The 26,780-nt window shown below is 44.4% G+C and overlaps 1 protein-coding gene across 5 annotated transcripts in view; it reads right to left on the reverse strand.

Annotated features, from left to right (window-relative positions):
- The window catches only part of LOC311442383 (high mobility group protein HMG-I/HMG-Y-like), a 69,232-nt gene extending 46,139 nt beyond the window's left edge, over window positions 1-23,093 (reverse strand). For 2 of the 5 annotated variants that reach the window (XM_084531536.1, XM_084531533.1), the window contains exon 1: window positions 1,224-1,322. The gene's annotated coding sequence lies outside the window, so the exon portion shown is untranslated. Of the gene's footprint in view, window positions 1-1,223; window positions 1,336-21,818; window positions 22,009-22,993 lie in introns of those variants that run through there. The other 3 variants (XM_084531540.1, XM_084531532.1, XM_084531538.1) reach the window with 3 other exon arrangements.
- Between the last annotated feature and the right edge of the window lie 3,687 nt (window positions 23,094-26,780).

Here is a 26,780-nt window from a genome sequence, read left to right on the forward strand (position 1 = left end):
CAAAGAGAGGAGTCACATCAAGCAGATGCCACTAAATGGAGCCAACTAACCAGTGCCTGGCCATTGCTGCACCAGGGTATTGGTAGCAATGGGTGACAGTATTGGAACTAGAACAGATCTAAAGAAGGCAAAGCTGAAAAGAGGAGTTACGCCTCCACCTGAGCTTCCTCCCTGAGCATAGCCACATCAGCACACTCTGTTGCTTGGCTGTGCTAGCGTTAAAGACAGCATTGCAGAACAAGGGGTGGAGGGATGGCTTTATGCTTCAGCAGAGCTACAGCCGTACAGGAGAGCCGACAAGCAGCAGACCCAGTTTTCTCTTGGAGCCCTATAAACCCTGAGTGGCTTCTGAGAAGGAGCATGTGGAGGGAAGGCCCTTCTCCAAGGCAGCTATAATTACTACCTCATGTTTTTATTTTCATGCTCCTTGCAGCTCATCTCTGGGGCTTGGCTGAGGCTTATCAGCTGCCCCACCCCAGCTAGCCCAGCTTGTTTCTGTTACCACACATTGCAAGGACTGCCCTGCAGCATCCTTGTTCTTGGGGCAGCAAAATGCTCTTGCAGCTGTACTGCCAAAAGATCTTTAACCAAACTGCCAAAAAGCTGCATGTGCTCTCCAGACTGCTCAGTTCTAGGGAAGAAAGGCAATCTGTTTTAACTCTAATCCCTCTCACCCTGAACTAGTGCTCTATTAAAGGAAATATAATTACACCCAACAGCTGAACCATAAGATCAACACAGCTGTGGTGGATTCTGCTTCCTCATCTCCCACCTTGGGTATTACAAGGTGCTTACCTGGGTACAGCCTTACCAGTGGCTCCAGACAACCAAATTACTACAGTTAGGACGTGATTTAGCCAGAAGGGATGGGATCACTCTCATTCCCACATCCTGCTAGTTTTACATGGCTGGGGTGAGCTGCCTGAATCCAGCTGTGCAGATAAGGATCTGTAGCCTCTTCACCACCCTGCTAACCTCATCCTTGAGTTACAGGAAAAATACAATTAGAGTTAAAAATGGACAGAATTATACTTAAGTACAGCAGCTGTCATTTTTTCCACAAAAACTGTTTTCAGAACAGGCTCTCACCTGGGAAGTTTAAGAGCTAACGCAAAACCACCAACCCATTACCTTGGCTCTAGCTCATGCTGTTGACCCTGTATGTTCCCTAGCATCACTTCACAACTTAAACGGGAAAAAAAAGATCGAGATTAAAAATATACCTTTGAACCTCTAAATCCCAGAGGCCCAGTTCTTCCTTCTACTCTTCCCAGAAAAAGCCGCTTGCTCAGGAACATCTCTGCAACAATGGTCACAGTCAGAAAGCAAAGGGCCCTGACCATGATATCAGTCTCACTTTATAACCCAGCGCTGTCCCCGCAGGAACCAATTGCTGCAGCAGGGAGGCTGGAGGCAGCAGATAAGCCTTAGCCAGGTGATAGAGATCAGCTGCCCGGTTATCAAGGGAGTACAAAAATCAAATAGATTTTGATTTGGTAGTTACAGCTTTTCATATATCCTGGGAAAAGAAAAGAGAAGGAGCAGAGTAGGGGGAGGGAGGAGAGAGGAGTCTTTTCCAGGGTGTTATGGTGTCAGATCTTTTTAGCAATGGATTTCTAGGTTAAGCAGTTACTGAGACGTGCGGCTGCAGAGAACTGCAGTCAGAGCTGGCATTTGTAGGAGGGAACTGAAAGTGGTGGAAGAAAGGCAAAGCAGACCACATCTAAGGGCTGCAAATCCTGCCTGAAGTAAGCAAGATGCAGTACAGCAATTCCCAACAGGCACAGAAGCAGAGACCAGCAGCGCTGCACCCTCAGAGAACCGCTTTGCTAACTTGCAGTGTTACAGCTCGTCGCTCTGGTCCAGGGTGACGAATTCACCTCGTCCTTCTCTCAGATGCGACCCACGCTTTGGCCGGCAATGCCGTCTGTAACATCCACTGGCCACAACGCCATGTGTCCAGCTTCATAACTCTTTGGCAAGAGCAGATCATCGCCAGTGGATTAGATCAACAAACATCAGCTGTGTTGCCTTTTCAAGTCCAAAGGCAGGCAGATGAAGATAACAGACTGCACTTCAGTGCCAGCAATAGAACAGGCAATGGGTTGCGATAGAGAGCCAGGCAGAGATCAGTAGAAACTATAGCAAAAAGAAGACAATCCTTTGATTACATGAAGTTTGACCCAGTAAGCCTGGAATTCAGATACAATTCTGCTATCAGCAGTGACAAGAGCTACATTTGTAAATCTCAGTATATTCATCTGAATATTAGCACCTCTGGCATAATTTTCTAGCTTTGGAAGCTTCAGCCATTTCAGTCACAAGGAATCATTCACACAGCATATAAAAATATTATTCTTTAGTACAAAATGGCTTGCAAGTAAGCTTACAGCAAAAAACTTACAGGGATCTGGCTCAGAGTTCACCCTGGCATCAGGAGATCAAGCGTGCCAACAAGGCCAGGCCACCGGACCCCTTCTCGTGGTCCCTTGGCAGGTGCCAGCAGACCACTCTCACCTCTGCTGCTCAGCCCATGGTGCTCTGTGCCCACACAGCACCCAGGGACAGTGCCCAGACCCAGGCAGCCTGCACCAAGCACTGTTGGGACCTGGACCCGACACCACACAGTTAGGCACAGAGAGGGAGACAGCGTGTCCACAGCTCTGCAAGAGGGACTCATGGAGTGACCCAAACCATTCTTCATCTTCAATGGGCTACACGCTGTATTAGTACTCCTGTCATCTACTTCCCAGCTCCATCTCCATCCCTGTTAATTACTGTCACAGCAGGAGAGTTCCTGGCATTTCAAAGAATGGCCCTTCTTACTAAGCAGGAAAATAGGAGGAGATGGCAGACAGCACTACATGAAGAGAAACTGCCAGAGATGTTCTCTTTTCCTGCATGGCACTGTTGGTGATTCTCCCTTGGTTGAAGCAGAAGGGAAGCTGGAAAACTGCAGTAGCTGCCTGGGACTTCCCAGTAACCCAGACCCTCAGGAGCGGCTGATGGCAGCAGGGCAGAGGTGCTGGCTGTCCTAGGAGCTTTGTCTAGCACTTTCTGGCAGGGCCCAGGGCAGGGAAGCTAACTGCAAGAAGTTAGTACTGAGCCCTGGGCACCTTCCCCCAGGAGGGCAAACCATAAGGCAGAAGGGCTGGCTCTGGTAGGAGCTCCGAATTATTCCAGGCTCTTCAGCATCTAGTTGCTTCCGAGTGCACCTCTAGTCCAATTTTAGATATATCTGCTATTGAAGCAAACCTTGACTCTGGTATTGGCTGGTATCTTATATAAATCTGGCTTTTGAAATAACCAGCCCTCCCCGACTCAGCTGAGCAAGGCCATGACATCCTTATGCAGATAAATCTGCTCTTTTCAGTTCGGACCTGCTTCCTGGCAGCCTTTCCAGACTCAGATTTTAAGCACTTCCTATTGAGAAAACCAGGTTATTTAAATGGCAAAAGAAGTAAAAGCAGAGCTCTCTCTCCAGCTGATTGTCTTTGGAAACACAGGACTGGAGGCTGCTGTCCCAGAAGACTAAGCTGCCCTTATCTGAGGCACTCTGTTAAAAGACTTGGAATCGCTTATTAATTTAGTGAAAGCTCCTTAATTTTGATCCTTTGTATGCATTAATTGATTTGCTATCAATAACCTGCATTGATTAGGCCTCCAGACCTGGCAGCTGCTGAAGATGAAGAGACAGAGACTCTCTTTCAGAGCAGGAGTTCAAAGCCTGAAATGATTAAAAAAGACAGCACCGAAATGGCTGATAAAGAAAAGGGTGTCGTTCTTTTTCCACAGAAGTATGAAACCATGTGCAGTTAACACTTTCATACCTAAAAAAGTGCTCAGATCTAAAGTATATGTATAGCCTAGAGGTATCTATTAGATTTACTCCACTTGGCCACCTTAATTAAAATACTACTGATGCGCTGAAATACCTGTCAGAATGAGAGCTGAGGGAAGATCTTATCAGCTTCAGCCACAAAGAGCTCAGGGAAAGCTGCCCGATCCTGAGGTCGGCTAAGGTAGAGCTCCTGGCTCCCCGGATCCCTGCCGGCAGATGGCATTGCAAAGAGCCGCCGAGGGCAGATTTAATTTGAGGCAGATCCAAACCAAATGCAACAGTAAAATTTAACAGTCATCGGTTAAAATTTTGACGGTAGAGTTCTGAGGGCTGAGAATGGCTTGTTAGTCCAAGATGCCAGGAAAGCAATACAAAAGCAGCTACCTGTCACAGAGGGTGCTGTCACGGCTCTGAGCTGCTCCCCACGCAGTGCCCACCTTGCACAGGCTATGAGAGGGGCTGAAGGTGTGGATGCCCACATACGCTGTTCTCCAGCGAGGGAAACAAAGGTATAGGCTGGGGAGAGCTCTCAGGCCATCTAGAAAAGGATATTTGGGGACATATGCTATGCACAACAGGTATATGGGGAGCACCTCAGCCACCCTGCATACACCTAGAAAAATAATTAGCTGTGCACATTCAACCAGGGTCTTCGGTGGCTTTGTCTCCTTCAGATTCCAAATCTCCAGTAAGGGCTTGCTAAACAAGACTGGCTATTTTCTCTAGTCCGAAATCTGAATAAATCCAGCTGCCCTTTGTCTACCAGAGACGCTTCTTTGAGACACCAAACTATCATAACAAGAGCAAGGCCGTGCTGTGTTTTTTTAACCATCCAAGCTGTGCCAGTAACACTCACCACCCCTCAGCTGTGATTGTGAGGGTGCAGTCGTTAGCAGGACACCCTCCTAGGCCTGCAGGTTTTCTCTCTGAACTGATTTCACTAAAGAAAAACATGTCATTGCTCTTAGGGTTTGGTCAGTGGCAGCGCAGGGCGCTGATCGGGTGTGGCACAAAGTAAGAGACAGCTCCTGCCCTGCAGAGCAAACGAGCAGCTGCTGGTCCAGAAGATCCGTGTTGGACCACTTCTGGAGAATCCCACACAAATGTAACATGAATTACAGCTCATGGTTGAAACGCCCTGCATGACAGCTTACCACATCAGCACTTCCAGTCCACGTAGCAGCGCTTCTGCAGAGGGGAACTGACACAGACACAAATTGTACGTGAGTGCCTGCATTCTCACTTTGACAACAGCATACAGCTACCAGTACTCCAAGTCTCTTTCTATGTGTCTTTGCCTCTCTCCTTTATGTGAATGTTTTTAATATCCCTCAGACCTTCTCACATCTTATTCTATTCCCTCCTGTCTGTTCTTCCTTCCCTCCCTGCAGACATCACAGGTGGGTGCTAAATATCCCCACAGTTGCTCTTCACATGCTGCTGTCCCACCCTTCTGTAGGTCTCATGTTTGTTTACCTTATGCACATGTCCAGAAATCCCAGAAAAAAATACGAGTTTGTTAAGTACTAATCATACAAAATTTTCTGCAGAGCAAGGAATGCGCTGGCAGCCATGCTCCAGCCTCACATCCCGAGGAGAGGGGAGTTCCTGGGTCCTCAGGCTGGAAAGCAGCTCTGGAAATGGTGATTTTGCGTCTGCCCAACTTTGGTCACAGAGCACTGTGTGCTGGGAAGGAACCATCTTTCACATCACAGAACCAACCCACTGAAAGTAAAGATCCCATTTTTTCTAAAATTCCCTTTCTTTTGGTACAGAAGCTGTGTCAGCCTTTGCGTCCTACACAAATTAAACGTGAATAATGGTTAGGACAGTTGAGCACTGGAACAGATTGCCTTGGGAAGTTGTGAAGTCTCCATCACTTGAATTTTTCTGAACGGGCTAAACAGTCATCTGTCAAAAATGGTTTGGGTATTAAAGATCCTGCCTTGGGGAGCAGAGGAAAAGGAATAAACCTGACCTCTTAAATGACCTCTTAAACTCTATTTTCTACTTCTGCGATTTAAGGACCTCCTACGTGGGCTCTAGCAATAATGCTTGCCCTCTCGGCTGACCACAGCACACCTTCTCCTAAGCCCTTGAGTTTCATGTCCATGCCTTCCACAAGCTCCATTCCACACTAAGGGTGGCTTTCTTCATGCAGCGGTGCAAGTTTTCTTGTCACACGTTTCCTACGTTCACAACATGCTGGGGGGTGGAAAGCCCAGGGCTGTAAATACCTCAGCATCTCCATTTTTAAAGAGAAAACTTTATTCCTACTTCTAACACTTGCCTAGTAGATCAAAGTACCTGAAGGCTTTATCTGCTATCTCCCAGATACTAACACTTGGTGTACATATATCACGGTGATGTGCACAGTATGAGAACCGAGGGAGGTAAGTTTTTTCCACCCACAAAGAACAAAAATAGGCTTTATTCTGAATGACTTATTTTAGACTAAAACCAAGAAGGAACAAAAGCAAAGTCTCCAGGAAGTGGAGACTGCACCCGCTTCTTATTTTAACATGCTGCTTCAACTTTTTAGAAATTTAAAGCTGCAGTGTGCAGAAAGCAAAATCAGATCAGTGATGTTACATAGCTGCTATTTCCAAATATCAATCCAGGAACTTAGAAGCAATAAAGATTCAATAACCCTCCACAGGCTGCAGTTCTAGAATCCAAGGGGAAAAAATGTAACAATTAAGGACAGATACAGATATGTAATATACATTGCACAGATGTTTTATTTCCCTGCAATTATATATATGCCTTCCACAAAAAAAAAAAATAAAAAAAAATCTTCATTAACTCAGCATTACAGTTGCTTTTCTGTATTCTGTATGAAGAAGAACCAGTACAAGTGAAGGGAAGTACTCATCAAGATAGCATCAGCACTCAGACTAATCACATACACATTCCTCCAAATTAATTTCTGACTCGTTCAGATACTGGCCTTCCACAAGTAATTATTACACAAATATTTCCTGCATTGTGTCTTCAGTCTCACAAAACGTATCCGAACTGAATGATTTTGTAGGAAATTGGAAGCATAGTTTTTGCGGCAGCACATGTACATCCTTTGTGGATCCACACATAATGGATCTATAGAGAAAGCACGTTAGCAAAACTGCTAGGAAAGATAAGTTCATCAGCAGTTAATAAGCTAACATCTCTGCTAGGGACATAGCCCCAGATGCAGGCTGTTAGCTCCAGCCTCAGCACCTCAGGATCACTCGCTAACACCCACATGCAGAACACAGTGATAAAGCAGCAGGCTGTGCTCAGGAGGGATGCATCTGAGTGCGACTGTGGGGAGAGGGACTGGGCTGTGATGCTGTCGACACTGGCACCATATTATACATACATATATATAATCCAATGCTACTGACCTGCTGGTAGGCAGCAATAACTGTGTCAGTGGCAAGCAAACTGAGCCATAGCCCACTCCCATTTTCTGATGAGCCACAGAGAAAAGCATTCAATTTCATTTTTAATCCTTTTAGTTATTGATTGGTTCCCTCGGCCTCTATCCCAGAAGTTCTCTCAACTTCAGAAGCTCCTGGATTTTTTTTCCCGTCTTACAGGAAAAATAGGAGGGAAATAATTTATGTTGGTAACAATTGGTTTCAATTCCTCATCATCTCACGTGGTGTTTGGAAAAATCACTCACTCCAAAACCAGCCCGACCCTTAGCAGTCTTCACCTTTAACAGCAATTTAGCTGCAACACTTCTGACTGCTCACAGACTCACAAGCAGAGCAGCAATGCACATTATCTTTGTTTTTCCCCTCTAGTGGGTGTTTAAGACAGCTCCACAGGTATTTAGGTACTTTAGCATACCTCGAGCCCCGAAATCAGGTAGTCAGTTTAATACCACACATCTCTGAGCCTGAACTTTAGAAAAAAAGATATTATTTTTCCAGTTTTGCTAAAAAACCAACTCTTCCAGTTGTGATGAGCAACTGTCTTTGAGTTAAAAATACCAATGAACTGTAGCTGCCCTCAGCTTCAGCACTAAAGAACAGACTAACAAAGATTAAAACCTCAACACACAAATTAGCAGGGACCAGCAGTAGGTATGCAGCTGATGGATTCGTGCTGCATCACCTTTTGTTTGATTACTGATTAGAAAGTAATAGCCTCCCTGCCCAAGAAACGAAATCCAGTGGAGTCCTACTAGAATTAAATGCACCACTTACATATATTCTTGTCTCCAGGCAGTGTAGTCCTAATAGTGTTTGTATATAGTTTGATACTATCGCCATGTACAGCTCATTAGGCACTAAATTCTTTGAAATGAGAAACCCCTTTATATCATCAGTACAAAATCTAATACAGATGCCCATCACTTAGCTGATGCAAAATGGTACTGTAATAAGAAGTAATAAATGAACTTGAGGGGGTTAATGGATTCACATATGGTGGTGGTGTGGTCCTTGCGACCATTCCCCCTCGGCTTCAGTTTCCTCTCATATCCTTCCAGTGACTGGAGGAATGCTTGCATGGGAGGGAAAATTCAGGTTTGTGAGCAGATCTGACATTTGGGGATGAAAGTACTATTAATCACTGCCTCTGAGACAAGATCAATAAAAACTTACAGAGATCACATTTTATAATGTGTACAAATTCCAGAAAACACTGACAGCCGCACCAGCATCATGATACTGAAACGAATGCAAGACTTTTTGCTCCCTTGAGTTTTTATTTTTTGTCTCTTCATCTCGCATAACGGAGCATACAATGGAGATGTTGCTGAGTGTCTCTTGTGGCTGTGTGCACTGATGCTTTTCACTGATTCCAGCAGGGTGCTGCTTTACACACCCGGCATTTGGGATACAGAAGGTTTGACAGGATAAGCAAAGGAGGAAAAAAAAAACAAGAAATGAAAATAAAAGTGTTTTGCTGTGATCAGTGCTCAGACTTGAGGAAAGTGGGTAGACGAAGTGAGACGACTACAGATTGCACAGTACTATGCATTTCAATATTTGCCTTATTTCTTGACCGCTGTGCAATTAACTCGTGTTCCTGAGTGCTGCAGGTCTCACATGTGTGGAATGAAAAAGTGTCTCCTTTGCTTGCTGAAAAAGGCATGGTTTCCTGCGTAACCCCCCCCCCCCTTTACAATGGAGTGGAGAGGGTACTGCATATGACAGTGGCCTCCAGACTCTTACAGATCCTTAGCGAAAACAAAGCCCCATTAAAATAACACAGCTCATCTGCTGTCCCCCAAATCTGCTCCCTCCCTCAGAGCAAACAGCCTGCCAGTTGGAATAATACACTTCTGCATGGGCTTATTTTTAGGGTACAGCTAAACTAGTGGCATCAGTCTAACAGGCTGTGCACCCATTGCATTGCATTAATTACAAGTTCAGTGGGGAGGAAGGGTGCATACAAAAATAATCCAAGCAAATTTCCTAAAATGGCACTGTCAAATCTCACCTATTTTATCAGGGACCTAACCATATCTACAGCTTTCACTCAATGAAAGTGGAGCTAAAGCTCCACTGTCTGAATTACATAATTAAATGGGAATTTCATTTTAAAATAAATTTTCTATAATACTTAAACAGGAAAGCATGAAAAACAAAAATTAGACGTGCATGACCATTATGCTCAAACCCCTAATATACATCCATCTGCAGTTTCTATAAATGTGTATATTTATAAATATCAGAGATTTTTAAAGTCAGAGACCTAGCTTGAAGTGTTTTGATGCAAACACCTACTCCAGATTAATATTGCTATGAAACCCTCACTAAATTGTTTTCTGGTTTGAGGGCACATTGCTACCTGAAGTACAGCTTAACCTCTCTTGAGAAAATAGTCCTGAGTCAGGTGAAGGAAACCTGTTCACAGGTATATTAAATAATGAGTGTTTCCAGAGCATTTGGAGAGACAACAGTACTCCTAGGAAGCAAAGGCTCAAGATGGCCTTTGAATGAATGGCTTTGCTGTGCCTCTAAAATGCTAACTATGCACATGCTTATTATTTACACCCCAGCTGTCTGGCGTATCTAATATTTCAGGAGATACATTTTGCAGCTCTAACACAACTTGAGGAACACCCTATATTTCATTGTTACGAGGTACCATAATAGCTGAACAATATAGCTCTTTCTATACATCACATTCAAAGCTGGGAAACACTTTTTTGTTGTTTGCCACAAACATGCTTTTTCTTATCTATAAAAATAGCAATAATAATGATGCTTTACACACCTCTGGAACCTCACAGCCCTTTCAAGACACTTAACACCTCTGTTTCATAGCTGAAGTAGTGCTGGCATCTCCGCTGTAGAGAGAGGGAGCAGAAGATGAAACGCCTCATTTGTGGCAGAGCTAAGACTCCAGTTTAGACTTTCTGTCTGCTGGGGTGCCCAACTCTGTGAAACATTTTTGTTTTCTTTTCATTATAGAGGTGCGGTTACCACTGATTAAGAAACTGGGTGATACAAGACGAATATGATGCAATTGTGAAGAACATAATTAATAAAGGGCTTTGTAAATGCTGCAAGTACTAGGGTTTTTGGGAGCTTTTTCACTTTAAACTGGGTAAGGGGAAGATACATTGCCATAATAACACTTGTAACCTTAATTAAACCCCTCTAAACCCAGGAGACACACTGGGTTAAAGCACACACACCCTTTTCCCCCCTTGTCACTTTTGTCCTGCACATCACCACAAGGCAGGAACCTCTAGGCTGGGGAAATTCAGAGCTCCACTCTGCAACCTATTTTCGTTCTGTTCTATTTCTGATGCAAGCCCAAACCCTCATACAAAACAAAAAGCACCAGAGCATGTTGAGGAGAGTGTCAGTGCAGCTGAAATCACTTACTGGCAGTGCAGAGGCCACACGGCATGCAGGAGCCAGTGGCTAGATGGCTACCCCAGGCCTCCAGCTCCCTTGCTCAGCCAAATGCCAAGGGGCAGCATCAAAGGGGTGTACAGGGAAACACAGCATGCCCGTCCTTGGGAGGGCTCTGCAGAGGGAAGGCAGTCTTTCTAGGGAAGGCACTGCTCACCTGGGTGTGGTGTCCAAGCAGTGCATCACCAAGCTGCTGCACACCCTAAGTCTTACAGCTTGTTTGCAGCACAGGAGCTTCCCTGAGTGCTGCTCACCCAGTACACGAACAGCCTGAACCCACAGTCATTATAGGTGATGGGCTGCAGCAGCAGAATGACTCCATGATGAGACTGCTCTTTTTTAAGCATTAAATAGCACTGCAAGGAAATGTACTAGAGATGGATGCTATTAAGAGGTAAATCGCACACGCTTCCTCTACATATTAAAAGACAGACCCTGGCCCTCTAAGCCAAAGGGGAATCACCTGTAGCTGGCGTTAGCAGGAGGTCCTTTCCTGGCACGTGATGGCACTACCTCTCAGTTATCCGTGCATCCAGTGCATTTCTGTACAGTCATTAGATCTAAGGTCAACAAGTTGCTTAAAGCAGTTAGCACTGAAACCAGTCAGGAAGACAAAAGTGAAAAACTACAGCTCATTCAGCAAGTTGGCCCAGACTCAGCCAGCATCTGGCGAGCCAAAAGGTTAATGCTCATCCCACAGGAGCGTTCTGGTCTGTGGGTTATGCTGCCTTAACCAATACCGTATGCTCCCTAAAAGGCAAATCACTACATTGAAGAGTTCCTATTTTGCCATCGTGTGCAGTGCATCTGAGAGGACTGGTGCTCACAGTAACAGCAACAGGACGCTGAGCTCTAAGCTGTAAATAGAGCGGCTGGCAGCAGCAGTGTTTTATCCCTTCCAGAAAAATGACCTCGGTGCATGAAGGGCTTTTGTTATTTCATGTTCCTAGGAAAGAAAACTGATAAGCAACCTGAAACCAGACATGCGGCTGGAATGGTTAGCAGGTAGTGCAGAAAGTGGGGAAGCAAGCAAGATAAATCCCCGTGCCTCTGGTAGGGACAGGGAAATGCAGCTGTAGATTCTCCTGCTGCCACACAGGGAGCATCGCCCTCGCATGTTCCACAGCAAGCACGTGCCATGATTTTCTAGTCATTGACGAGTTTCGTGACAACTGACATTAGAAACTGGAATGCCACCTGCAACCTTGGGAGAGCTGCCAGTGCTTTACCATTGGAGGATGTGGAGTCAGCACCTGGACTGACATGGCAGCCTGGTGCCTCCGCTCAGCCCCAGCAATCCCACGTCAGCCAGCGTGAGCACAGGAGCTGATGTAGGTCGTACAGAAGTTTGCCAGGACCACGGAGGAGTCAAGCCCTCTGTTTAGCTAGGGAGCATGTTGGGGCAAAAGAGCTGACCCCATTCAGGGGGTTGTCATTCATTGGATTCAGCATGGCTGGTACATTTCAGGCTCAAAGACATAGAAACAGAGAGAGCGCTGTCTGCAGCATCCTTGGGTCTGCTCTTTACTGTTCCCCTCCAAACCTTTCTCCTCCAGCTCTACCATGGTTACACTGCCACGTGTGCAGGGCTGCTCTGTGTGTGTGGGAAGGTCAGTTGCCCATTTTGCTGGTTTGTATTCAGTTGGGTGCCTCTGGCAAACGTGAGCCTCCGACAGCCCTTTTCTGTCTTTGTTAGATGGTTCAGGCCCTTACATGTCCTTCCTTTGCCTTAGCAGGTGAACCCTTCGCAGTCTAACGTGTTTCTCCTTGTCATCACACAGCCCCCATGAGGGAAGCAGTGCTGTCATCCTCCCCTTACAACTGGAAGTTGGGGCACAAAGACCAAAGGCAAGTTTTTAAAGGTCCTTAAGTAGCCTATGGATGCAGAGTTGACTGGTACACTTTTCAAAAACATAAAATGCATCACTGCAATTGAAATCATTGAATTGAAAAGCCCTAGAAGTCCATTTGTTTTTGACTGATTTCAATGGGAATTAGACACTGTTTCTGAAAATTGTCATCTTTAAGTACCTAAAAGCCTCACTCTCAGCACCTTGTCTACAACAGAGCAGGGAATGGAGCCTGAGTTTCCTGAGCATTAGGCTACCACCTGAGCCACAGACACCTTCTTAATCCTTGCCTTTTTCTAATAGGAAGCACCTTGCTCTCTAGCCAGTCTTCAAGGGAGGTAGATGGTGCCACCAGGTTCAAAAGGCACTGGACAAACTCACGAACAGATCTACAAATGGATAGAAACCCAGGCAGTGGTGTATCCTCCGACACCCCTGATCCAACATTTGTGCATGAGGGGTGACAACAGCAGGACGTGCTCACAGGTTCCCAGTGTCCTCTGGTTGCTGTGGGAGACAGGACACTGGGCCAAATGGACCACTGCTCTGCTCCAGAAAGGCATCCCTCATGCCCTGATGTTTTTTTTTTGTCTTAAGCAGTCTGTGCAACGTGGCAGTGTAAATGCACCGAGAGCCTCTGTTCAGCTCCAGCTTCTATCACTTTTTGCAGTCACTGCTTTTCCTGTTCCTCTCCCAGCTGGATGAGAACTTGTGGACCTTAAATGGTACAGTTGCTATTTTGTTGTGTAGGCTGCTTTCTGTCCTGATCCCATGCATTTTTTTAATTGGCATCTGAGCTGGTTATCTTCTTTTGAGCTATTTCATTGCCACAGACCCAAACCCAAGAATACGCTCTGCTTTCTCTTTCTTTTTCAACCTCTTTTGCATTCCTTTTTTTTTTTTTTTTTTTTTTTTTTTTTTTTCCTTCACAGCACTGCTATTGTGGCAGTGGCTGGCATGATTATTGCTACTTACTCTCAATCCCCCAATGGCAGTGTAATACCTCTTTAATTGGGTATTTCTCTCGCCCGACACTAATCTCCTAACAAATGCCGATGCTGTGCTAGATGCTGTGTGGGGATCTCTCACCGCTATCTCTTTAAGCAGGCAGTTGTGTGTGGAAGGGATGCACAGTCACTCGGCATGGATGGATTTGTCTGAGTCCCTGTCAGCTCCCTGTTTTTGTCACTGAAATCTTGCATTGCGGATCCGGATTTCTATTGCTTTAACTTTTGGAGGCACATTTATCTCAGTCCCTGTCAGACCAATGGGTTTTGTCACAGAAATCTATGTGACTTTGTTCCCTGTGGAGATCTAGCTAGTCAAGTTTGTGGAGGCTGATTTGGAAGTACTGAACCCGGGGCCTTGTTTGGCTATGTCAGGGTCGCAACAATAAAAACAGAAAAGAGCAGAGGCCTAACAATCATGAAGACTAATAGAAAATACAACAGAAATAGAAAGTTCACGTGAGAGGCAGACAGCAGATATTCCCAGAGAGCACATCCCTTCTAAAATATGTACACACATGGATTTTTGTGGGTTCAGGGCTCTCCATCTGCTAGCATGCAAACAGCTGTCTGTTCTGGTCCTGGGCTGCAGCCACGTAATGCCGACTGTGATTTTATGAGCATAGGGCCAAGGCACATCGGCCTTTGCAAGACGGCTTCTGAGTATGGTTGCTCAAAAACCCCTGCAGCTGTGGAGGTGGCAAGTCCGTAGGAGGCACTCTTCCTTTAACACCTCAACAATATATTAGGAAGCACTGTGCTACCCGAGGTGATCCTTCTTAACGGATAAAAACACAAATTACTTTTTGCCTGTAGCCATTAGACTGCATGCTTACACTGTGGCGATGTCAACAACAGTCTTCCAGATAATGCTCAGCTTCAGGGAATTGCTATGTGCCCATCTCTGCTTCTTGGCTGATTTTAAAATTTCCAGGAACAGCTTCAGTAAATGGAAGTTTCCCGATGAAAATTATGTTTTTCAAACCTTTTTTTTTGGGGGGGGTGGAACGAGGAATAACATTCCTTCATTTGCTTATTATTACTTCACGGTTTTTCTGACAATGATTGACTGTCACAGTTGAATTTGACCATGATCAAGGTCTAAATGAACTTACAGAACAAAGTGGTGGTAGTAATAACAATAACAGGAAAGCAGGTAGCACACGTTAAAGGCAAAGCCTGGTGTTGACTGATAAAGACTCAGACTTGACTGGAACAGCCAACTCAACATGAAAGATCAGCACAGCAGGGATGTAGTCCCTCTTGGTAAAACTGGCCGACTTTTGTATTTGATGTTGAACATTTCAAAAAGAAAGGGTACCCCAGGAAAGAGGGGATTTGGGGAAGGTAGCCATTAGCATCTCAGCATTAACGAGAAACAGTGCAAATTGCTAGCCATGGGTCACGTCATTGTTCTCTTTGCAGTATTCCAGTCATGGGCTTTCTTTACAGCAGACAATCATTTCTATACCTGCCTTGCAATAATTTCTTCCTCTCTTTTTAATAAAAATCTCCTTTTGTTGTATGCTTTTCTATTTCAGTTTTACATCTGGAAATTTTTCATTCTCATTTTTCACCTTCTAATCTTTCTTCATCCATCCTTCTCTCCCTGCCTCATTTAAACATTCATGCTTCTGTTTTGGTTCTTCCTCTATGTGATTATCTATTCTCTTTTAACTGGTACCTCTCTTTAGTTTTTTTCTCTTTTCCATCCTTTCATCTCTCTCTCTCTCTCTTTTACTGCTTGTTCTCTCAATCTCTCAGCTTGCTGTTTAGGAAGCGGTAGTCCTTAGATATTGAAATGACATGTTGAGCTTCTGCTTGCGATTCTGCACTAGATGCTTCTGTTTGTGCACGTTCAGACAGACTATAAGCCTTGGTAAATACAGGAAACTAAGCTGGAAGCAAAGCTGAGTGAAAGGTTGCTTACTTGTGCTGTGATTTGTAGTTTAATAATGGCCTCCTGATTAACACAGACTGTAATTCCAGAAATGCCACTGTGATAGATACTCAATATACACCTAAATAGAGATACACAATTCCCTTAACATTTAAAGACAGAAAGAATGGTACAAACATTATCTTGTAAGTTGTTCACACCACTGACTGTGTACGTATCCCCTAAAACACAACTTTAGTCCTGCCTTGGTCTCTGAGGACTAACAAGGTGTTAAATGATCATTATTACATGCAGCTGTCACCATGCCTGCAGTTTCAGCAAACCAAAGGATTTATGTTGTAGTGTCCATGTTTTCAATCAGAACAATGCAAAAAAGTATGTCTTTAATAATACAGCTGAAACTGGCCCTCCATAAGTCATCTTGTCTGCTACAGTAACTGTTTTTCACAGAGGTCCTTGTATTTTATCTGGTTATAGCTAGTTAACAAAGAAGATTGACAAGGCTTGGCTAGACAAAGACAGATGAGATACCTGTAACTGTGGTATCGCTTTAGTCCATCTCCATTTTACATTCACATCTTAACATGCAGCAAGGTCACTCTAATAAGGAGCTCTGAAATGCTTGTTGCTGTCGCTGCTTTCTGACTCACTTCCAGAAGCACACTAGGTGCCTTTAGTGAGATTACCTCTCTGTGGTCTCTCTGCAGGTAATGTGTCCGCAGGATGACTTCCCAAGCAGGCAGGAGAAAGCACCAAAGGACAGTAGCAGGTTAGTCATTAGTAGGATAGTCGGAGAACAAAGGCTGCCCTTTCTATGCTAAGCCTTCAGTGCAGCTATAAGCTAGGCTGGTTTCTTCAATCTGCCATTCTGTTCATTCTGGTTCAATGAATCAAGCTGTTACACGCTGTTGCTGTTACACACCTTGTTAGGGTTATAACTGTCTTTTAGGAAAGATCTAGGTCTAGGGACGACAAGGTATGGAGGTGCACTCACCAGGATGGATACTAACCTGGATTGCTGCAGTGAGAGGGCTGCCACAGCGGGAGCCTGCGAGAGCACATCTCAGGTGCTGTTACAGGTCAGCACCTAGAAGGAGCTGTTTGAAAACTGGTTTGATAAAGGGGCTGTAGCACAGTGTGGGAGCCCACTTTTGGAAAGAAAAGTAAAAAAATAAAAAAAAATAAAAACGACGCACACACACACACACACACACAAAAAGACTGAGTAACACCAGCAGAGTTGTGGGAGGAAAACTTGCACAATGCCTTCACTGCAGCCATGGCTGTTTTTCCTCACATTTGTGGGCTCTAATTCTACATAAAACAAGAAAAGGGAGAGTGAAAGACAACACTGCATCATCTTGACAGTCCTTTCTAAGTGTATAAAAGATGAGCTGTAAGTTCCTCAGCACTTTGCTACCACTTAAGCAGGCAACAGCAAATTGCCATCTCTAGAGCCATGCACGACAGAGACAAATTGGTGAAAGCCAGCCTAATTCTGCCAAAAGCAGTGTCCAGCCATGTTTTCCAATAATTGGCTAATTAGTAGGAATACAGATTTCCAAGACAGCAAAAGACGATTAGGGAGCTCTGTAAAAGCCCCAAGGCTGGCTGTGACTGAAGTCTCAGAGGACTGCAATATAAAGTCTTGCATGTCAGCTCCTGATTTTAAGCTGACAGACTGGTGGACTACAGCTCTGATGGATGTTTATTGCTGGAAACTGGCTGATGGTCTCAGTCCACCTCCTACTGGATAGCCACCTACACCACTAAAGAAACAGCTCATTTTTCCAAATCTGTGGGCATTCAGGCTACTACTTTAAATTGACATGGAGGGCTGAAGTGTTTTGCCCAGGCCTCTCTTGTTCAAGACTGAGGCAAACTGGCAATGTATAAAGAGGAAAAGGGGCTTTTGGTAGGTTGCTTATGTTGTGCCTGTCCAAATGAAAAAAAAAAAAAAAGGACTCACAGTTCTCTCTCTGTCAGTCTGGCATATTTCCCAGGTACTAAAATTTTGTAAAAAAATAAAATAAAATTTGTAAAAGTTAGAACTCTGGAACAGTTTCTTTAAATAGCCAGGTTAGCAAAAGGTCACTGGGGGAACAGACACAGCAGGTCATATCCTAGATAACAACTTCAGCAACAGAGGGGAGCCAGGTGGATTTACTGGCTGTACTAGCACAAGGTTAGCATTGAAGGGGTAGTTAACTTGGGACAGCATTGTTAACTTGGGACAACAATGTATGGCTGTGACTGCAAATTAAGCAGTTGTGTAGGACTGCAGCTTCCCCTTGAAATGGGTGATAGAAATGAAAGAGATCACCAAATGGTTGTGCTCAAAGTAAATGCAAATAAAAGTAAGTTCATGTGTGAGGAGAGCTGCAAGACAGGAAGTTTCCCTTCCAGTTTGGAATAAAACAAGAAATTGTAATAAGTCTCATGTGAACTACTTGCATGAATACCCAGAGTAGGCCTGGATACTTGTCCAGAACCTCTTAGATCTGGAAACTGGGACAGAAATCAGACTCTCTTGTCAGATCATCAATTCCCTGGATACAGTAAAAATGGAAGATTACTTCTGAGGTTATAAACCATCACTCTTTGACTAGAGGCAGCTTCTTTCTAGCCCAAACTTCCAATAGCCAGTCCCACTGTACCGTATCTTGTTCAGACTCCCCTCTAAGATAAAGCCTACAGCTGGGTAATTGTTAAAACTCAAAATTTCATGGTAAAAGTGAGGAGCAGAATCATAAGGGCACCAGTAAGGTGCTTTGCTAACAGCCTGAAGAAAAGCTGCACAGTCAGCTCTAAGCATCAGGGAAATACAGGGCATGAAAGACAGTCTCTGACAGAACCTGGTCTCAGGTCAGGTGCTGCTGTTTACACCAAATCTGCTGCTTTGAACTGCACTCAAAAGGAAACCAGCAGCTAATACTATCTATGGAGAATTGTAGTACCTGACACTGTTGAGTGGTCTTTTAAGGCAGTCCCATACAGAGCCTCCATTACAACAGATAATAGGAGTAAGAGCTTCTTCAGAGAGAAAACGATTGAGTTCCTTGGCAAGTACTCAGAAAAGAGCATTTCAAGCTATGTGTGCAGGAAAAGATCAAAAAGAAATAATAGATTTTTATCCTTGTTAATAAAGATGGAAACAATGCTACATGTTCCAGTTACTTCTCAAAGAAACTAGCATTAGCTGTCTTGTCTCTGAGCTACAGCCCACTTACACCCCCAGAGCTCCTGCCGGGAGAACAGAGGTGGCTGCTCAGCAAACAACACGGTGCAGCAGCAGAGCTGATGTGGCTACATCACTTTAAGCCCATTTGAAAAAATTTCCCTAGGACTTTGGCCTCAGACACAGAATTAGGTGCAGCACAACCCATCTTCCCAGACAACATGACATCCTCATAAAACGAGGAGGCCTGTTCGGCACTGTGGTAAAATGTGAGAGATCACATCATAGCAAACGCTCTTCCAAAACTGATGCTTTATGGAAAAAACAGCTAACTAAGGGCACTACGGCACAGCTCCATTCTGAAGCTAAGGTAACTCCCCTTCTGCCCCCAGTGTAAAGTCCTGCAAATCATCTAGGCTAATCCTCAGAGAAAGTGTCAATTATCCAGCAGAATCATTACAGGACATGCAAAATCATGCAGTCCATTTAAGAGTGACTACCGTTGCTCTTTAGACTGGAAAACTCTTTTTAATTCAATTAATCAAACCGCCTTCATGTCCAAGCAGAACTGTATCCCCCAGTGATATTTCTGCTTTGATAACCGCATGACCTTCAGGAAAACAGCTTAGCAAATTGCTGCTTCTAAAATGTATATATTGAGGATTTGGTGGGTCACCTGCAGACATGACTTTTGGGTGTTTTGAAACAATGACACAACTAGGCCAAAGGAAATTTCCTCCCCCTTCTCTCTGTGGTGTTAAGCACAGATTTTGAGTTGTTCGGGAGGTGACAGCACGGGAACAGCTCTTGTCTTTGGTAAAACATCCCTCCCACACTGTACAAGCACATTTATCACGGACGGATTCCTTTAAGGTTAAAACATAGTCGGTCACGGCCAGCTGCTCTTTGAACCTCTTTTTAGTCTCCCTTAACATTTGTGAGATCACCTGTAAGTTATCAGAAAAGAAAAAAAAAAAAAAAAAAAAAGGAAAGCAGCAATGCTGGAAGCAGTTCAAGCTGAAAGTCAGACTAAGTGCATGCCACTGCAGGCACAGTCTCAGGTGGGAACTCTGATAAAATGACAGTGTAGAATGACAGCTTAAGAGGAACCTGTAGGCGGGCAGGCATTAAACCTGTCCCAGACACACAGACTCGTCACCTAAGTCACACAAGAAGAGGTTGGTGAAACAGCACAAAATTATCTAATTGTATTAGGAAGAAGAACAAGTTATCTAATTCGTGTGTTGTGCTGCCAGAAATCCAAATGAGAGCTCACAACATCGGAATTGTGGATATCTTAAGACACAGAGCAAAGTGGCAGATTAAATTCTTCTCATCTTTATTCAGGATCAGAAGTCACTGGATTTTTGTGTGTGCATATGTGGCTATGAGAATTTCAATCCAGATGAAGAAAAATATGAGGTTTGATGGTGCCTGTCTCCTAAAACCTTCCATACCATATTCACCAGGACAGGAACACCTGGTGCTGAAACAGTCTACCAGTCAGCCACAGAGCTAGGTGAAGCAAAATCAACACCATGACTAAAGCAAAGTGAAGATGAGCTTGCCATGGGGCAGTTTTATATCTCTATTTTGTGTCTTACTTCACAGTCAAGAAATTGCTGATGTTGTTTGAATTCTTCATTCCCTCCTGTACCTTACCAATGCTCATCAACAGAGAAAGAATACTGAGAATATATAGTGTCACTGCTTAACGAAATAGCTGGCAGTCTTTTCACAGGGCAGCTCTTGCCCTAAACTTAATTCCTTTTAGCATCTAAACAGCGTTAAGAAAGCCACTAATTGATTCTTGAGCCTTTTCAAACATCCACCTTCCTGTTGTTAACCTCTTTCTGCAAGAAAATAAATACAAAACTGTCAGGGCTCTGACTGAATGAGGAGTCAGGCATGGTAAGAGCATGATAAAACACTTGAAATAGCTCTAGGCCCTCATCTCACACAGTGCCCAGAGCAGCTGTTCCCATAACTGTTCCTGAGCATCCAGAGGGCTGGTTTTGCCTAAGCCACAATGGTGAAAGGCAGTCCTTGCCATCTGTGACTGGATGGAAAGGTTATCTCCTTTTAGCTTTCAGCCAAACCTGTTTCCCCTTGGCTGACTAGAATCAGGGAGACACCTGCCTCGGAAGAGGCTCACTTGGCATGCAGTGCAGCAGGGGATTTACAGGTGGGTTAATAGTTGTATGGCTGCTTTTAAATACCTTGCAAGAGATGTTCCGGAAAGGGCAGGCATTGCCATGGGACTGTCAATGCTCCCCAGCTCTCAGGCACCAAGGTCTGAATGCACTAGAACAGTGGGAAGGGCCTGGGAATGTTGTACTTTCGCACTGATTTGCTAAATGACACTCTGAGTAAAAGCTGTACTCTGCTGGTGAATTTGTTTATGCTGTTTGGTGTTCCTTGTGACCTCCCAGCTAACCTCCTCTGAAAACTTTCCAGTGTCCCGCTACTCTTTGTCCAGCACCAGAGCTTCTCTGAACCACCTGTACAGACATCTTTCTCTGTCAGACATCTTTTTCTGACTCTTTGCTTTTGCAGGCCTCAGTCTAATATATGCACTTTCCATAGTGCACTTGACATGTACGCCAGTGTACAATTGGTGTCCTGAGCACACGGAAGTCCAACCTTTGTGAGGACAGGACTGCTCTGGACAACAGGAGTTGGGCTATGTGCAGATGCACAGAAGGATCACTGCTCTCCAGGGAGCCAGTATGAAAAGCAGCTGCCAAAGGAAAACCTCCCAACTTCCTGCCAGGGGGTGAAAAGGAATGACAACATGACAGACAGAGTGACAAACAAGGAGTGACAAGCGTGGAGTGACAAATGTGGAGTGCCTTGCCACAGGAACTGATCTGTTGGTAATGTTCAGAAAACCCCTATCCTCCACAATGGGGAGGAAGGACAAACAGCCTCCACCTAAGCCGTCACCCACAAAGGATTCAATATCATTTCCACCAGTCCAATGCACAGCCACAGCCCGGGCTGGCAGGCTGGTAACTCTGGGGTAATGGTGTGCACACAGACATCACCTGAGTTGCTTGGAGTAAACCTCATCTACAGCTGGGGCTCCTATTCAATGGTTCTCAGTGATAAACTAATTACCTTAATCACGAGGTGGTGCTCATTCTCCTCTAGAAAGACATAAAGGACGGTCCACTTACCAGCTGAAGGCTGACAGATTTCTGTGGTCCCATCCTTGAAACTCCAGTAGAGGTGATCCATGTCTTCCATATCCATGTGACTGAAGATTTCTTATTCTCTGTCTCTGTGTTTTGTGTTGTAGGGTGGCCATCACTGCTGTACTTTAATGCCAACACTGAGGTCGTGCCACCTTCTGCAGTCAATGTGTGCCTGAGGAGACAGAATAAATAGATTTGCTTTAGATTTGCTGTCATGTTGTAACTAGGCACTGGAAATCAAATAAATAGATCATATAAGATGAGCAGTTAAAATGTCTACTGAAAACACAGATTCAGGCAAAATGGCTTAATCTGCAGCGTTAATGGGTAGTAGATTGCTCCATCAATAGTATATGAGGAGCAGCATTCAAGAAGGCAAAACTCATGCAAGTTCCAAGGGACTGGTATCCTTTTAAAAGACTCAGTTCAGAAGAATACTGTTATAAATGAAGTCTCAACTCAATCTGAAATTAGTAATATTTATAAAAGGCAAGTAAACAGCTCTGTGTGCGTGGGGAGTCTACGCTCCACCAACATGTACACAAACATCAAACTTTCTAAATATACAGAACATTGCTTTTACATACTAAACCCGAGTATGCCTATACATACGTATGATCAGAAAAGGTAACAAACAATCCTCTAAGTTCCATGACTTAACAGTCTCCATTTTCCATTCCTTTTGAACAATATGTCTCACTTTAAGTTGTCAAGCAACGCGGCCTTCGGGCCTTATGTATCCCGTTCTTCCCGGGTCAAAGAAAAGCATATCCATCTCCTTTTCAAGGTCAATAGGGCCTGGGTCAAAAGGCACATCCAGGTCACCAGGGGGTGTAACAGCAAAGGCCTGTGATGGCTGTAGCAGCAGAGGGGCCCATGGCATAGCAGCCCGATCAGTAAAGGAGTCCGCAGCTCCCTCACTGTCTGGCAAACCACACGTGTCTGACTGTGGTCCCACATGGCTCTTTAAGGCCTCAGAGACAATCCCACCACAACCTTGTCGTTTTTAGTTGCATAGTCCCACACCTTGACCTCAATTTGGTCCCATGTTTCAGGATCACAAACTGTCTGATTGTTAATAAAGAGAATAAGCTGTAAGGTTACCAGGACAGTCTTTGTTTCTAAGGACAGATTCCCCATAATGCGCAGCTGCTTACCAGAGAGGGGCAGTTGTGTGCACAGGTCCGCTTCTCTCAGCTTGAGCTTCTTTCCAGCTCCGGTGTGCCATTTCCAGTGACTTTCAGTACAAGCTTCTTTGAGCAGTTTGCTGAGTTTGGCCGAACTTATCCTCATGAGGCGATCAGTGTGCCTGTTCCCGTCCTGGTCTCTGTTCTGCTAGCCTGTTCCTTTTCATTCCTTCTTTCTGCTTCTTTATTGATGACATAACTTCATCACGTTGCCTTTTTTTTTTTATCTCTCTCTTTTTTTTTTTTTTTTTTTTTTTTTTTAATCTTGAGGGCAGGCTCCCCTCTTATACCCTTCTCCCCACAGCAGTTCTTTTCAAAACAACTTTTCATTGGTCAAACAACTTTGCCTAGCAACAGCAAACACCCAGAAACTTCCATGCCTTAACGGCTGGAGAACAAGCAACCCAAGACTGCATGGTGTCTCCTGAATCACCCTTCTTTGTTCCCTCTAAAGTCTTTTACTTTCCTGATGGCCTCACAGTTAAGAGTCTGATGTTATCATCAACCATGGGGCTTGCCGACCCCCATGGCCACACTCCCACATCTCCCCCTTCTTTATTAATATCAACCATCTTCTCAACACGAATTACCACTCCATATATAACAATACTCAAGAACTAAGGTTAAGAGTATGTTTAAATCCCATTGATTTCAGTGAGACTGAGGTACAAGCTTCCATGTGCTTTTGAATAAAGGTGCTTTACTGAACTAAAGATTGTTCTGTGCATAAAGCTCCAAGTCAGAAGCAAGAAGGGCTGGGAGGACAGGGCTGGCCAGCACTGCACGTGCTGTCACCATACTGTCCCAGCCACTAGGGAGAGGGAGTCATGGCTCTGTTTCATCTGTGGCCTGAGAATCCTAAGATGTATCTGCTAAGCTAGCCTTTGTCTACTTGTCTGTGCCACACACTGTCCTTTTTTCTCTTCAGTACACGGAGGAAAGTGGAAATGCATCCTCAGAGCTTCCAAGGACCACGAACACTCCCTGACTTGTTTCATGCATGGGCACAGCTCACAGACACATCAGCACATGGCCCCCCCGTGCTCCCGGCACAGCACATGCACAGTTTTAGCAGCAGTTCTGGGATCCAAATAGAACCGGGGCCACATTTCACATGCAGCGTGAAAAACCAGCTTCTTTCTCAAAGAGCTTGCTGACTTAATGAATGCTGAGAGAAAGAGAACAGAGGAATAAAGCAGAGAGCTCAAGGCCTTTAAGGACAGAAACGGAGTCTGAGAAAGGGAGATAGTAAAAAACGGACAGATAGTATTTCTTCTGTTGAATACACACACCTAAAACCCAGCAGAAACAATACAGATACGATTTTGTGTGTGCAGCCCTGCTCACCAGAAGGGCCCAAACCCATATTAATTGAGTATGTCTGCAATGCCATTAGCTAGATGCTGCACAGAAAATAATGAAATTGCTTCACAAAAGCAATGAAGACAACTGGCCAGCTCTTGCTATGGCTAATTCAGATTACCTCTGTGTTGTTTTTAATGCATTATTATTCAGTTTTAAATTATTTCTTTTATTTCTTATGTCTGATCAGATGAAGCTGACATAATACTCTCTTTTATACACACACTATAATCTGTTTCTATTCCCTGAACAACAATTTGTGTCGGTCTGCTAGCAGCAAGGGTCAGCATGGACAGTAGTTAGGAAAGCAGCAAAAATCAGCCTGACTGATGCTAGTGAATGGCTGCTCTTTCCATAAATGCTTTGCTGCCTAAAGCTTAAGTCACATGGGGTGTTTAAAGAGTGAAGAAAATGCCTATTAATTGGCAAAGCTTTGGAGCCTAGAGCTTGCATCCAGCTGTTACACTGAGGTGAACCAAAGCCCACGATTTTCCTTCTGTGACAAACAAGTTAGGTAAGCGTACACAAATATGGGGAAAGAGAAGGACATCTTTTCAGTGCTCAGTGCAAAAATCCTTAGTTATGCCTCCTTGGCAAGACCAGCTGTCTTTGTGTTTGATCTTTCCATATTGTTTTGTCAACTCACTGCTGTCAAATCCAAATCAGCACAATTTATAGGAGCAGTTCTGCAAAGACATCCACCCCTTAAGTGGTCTTAAGTGGGTCTATTCCTGTCACAGTCCCTCTTTTAATCCCTTTGTGAAAAGAAGACCAAGTTTGCAGTCTAGAAGCAGAAGATAATGGACTTCATCTTGAATGCACCTAGAAGTTGTAGTAGTAGCCTTGGATGAGTCAGTGACCTCTCCGTGCTTGTTAGATGGGGAAGAGAAAACCTTACATGCCTGCATGGGAGACCATACAGGTTGGAGCCAGGTCTGCTTCTGATCAAGTGCTTTGAAATTTGGGAGTGAAAGGTTTCAGAACAAGACAAAGTCATGATCCTCCTTCATCCACACCTTTGTGCAACCAACCCATCCCATGGGGTGGTGCAATGACATGACCCATGGGAGCAGAAACTACTGGGCCAAAGGAGGACTCGCAGCACATCCCCGTCCTTAATTACAGAGGTGTGTGCCTCCTGGCTTCCATTTCTCCACTGAGTGTGGTGTACTGGGTATAAGTGCTAGTTAGAGGCTTTCACAAGTGCCAGAAAGCTGCCTTGGTTTGATGCCATGGAATAGACACGTTCATTCTCTGAGTGCTGGGGCCCGCCAAGGACGGCAGCAAACATTTACGAGCACAGGTGTTACTGGCAGGTGTTTTGTTCCTGAGGAAGCTGCCTTCTGGCTGAGCTGCTGCCAGCCCATCTACCCGCCTCCCCCATTGCCACACAACCTCACCTCCCCCAGGGATTTGCAGGCAGGCCTATTTGCAAACAGCAAGCACAGGCAATGAACACATCAGGTAATTAAATGGCAGATCAATTCGACTTAACTTCTCCTGGGAAAGCAGCCCTTGGGAGACAGAAGAATAAGGCACAAGGAGACAAAGGCAGAGAAAAAAAAAAAAAGGGAGGTACAGGAGAGAAGATGAGCAGAGGAGCAAAGATGGATACACAGCAGGCAGAAAGCAGTGCGCACAATGTGGTTAGAGCCACAGCTGAGGGGGAGGACACACTCAGGGGAGGAAGGGCATGGCAAGCATAGGCAGCATGAGAAAGACAGCTCTGCAGGGAAAAGAGAGCGTATCTAAGGGATGGTAAGAGCAAGACGGAGGGGGAAAAAAAAAAAAGGACTAGAAAGAGTGGGATAATAAATACAGCAACTGTAGAGAATAGCTCCAAATGGCTACCTGGATCTCAATTATGACGGGTCCTGTATACATGTAAATGTTTTTATACCTGCATAAATATAAGCTTTATAAAGTTGGAACCATCGGCAAAAAATACATTTGTAATATCCTCTTCATTTTATTTAAACTAAGGTGGAGAACCACTGGTTGTTGGCAGAGGATCTCCCTCTCTGAAGTATGTCATGAAACCAGGAGCTTTCTGCTACCAATATGAAAAACAGACAGTGGAACTGACAAGCAGGAGGAAAGGAAATTAAACAGGCTGGTATCGCTCTGACCAGCTGAGTGGAACATTAGGAAAAAAAATCAACATGAACTCCTAATTAGTTTTCAGTTTCTATCTTTATTAATCTGAGATACTGGTAGTACTAGCCCACTTAGTAATGCTAGGCTCAGAACTTCAATTGTCATTGGTATGGTACCAAAAACCTGAGAGATTTTTCTTTCAAAAAGTCAGATTATTCTTATTTTTCCATTTTTTTAGAAGAGAATCTGGGATTTAGGGATTTAATTTTTTTTTTTTTTTTTTTTTTTTTTTTTTTTT

Source organism: Aythya ferina (genome assembly GCF_964211825.1).
Source record: "Aythya ferina genome assembly, chromosome: 10".
Lineage (NCBI taxonomy): Eukaryota > Metazoa > Chordata > Aves > Anseriformes > Anatidae > Aythya > Aythya ferina.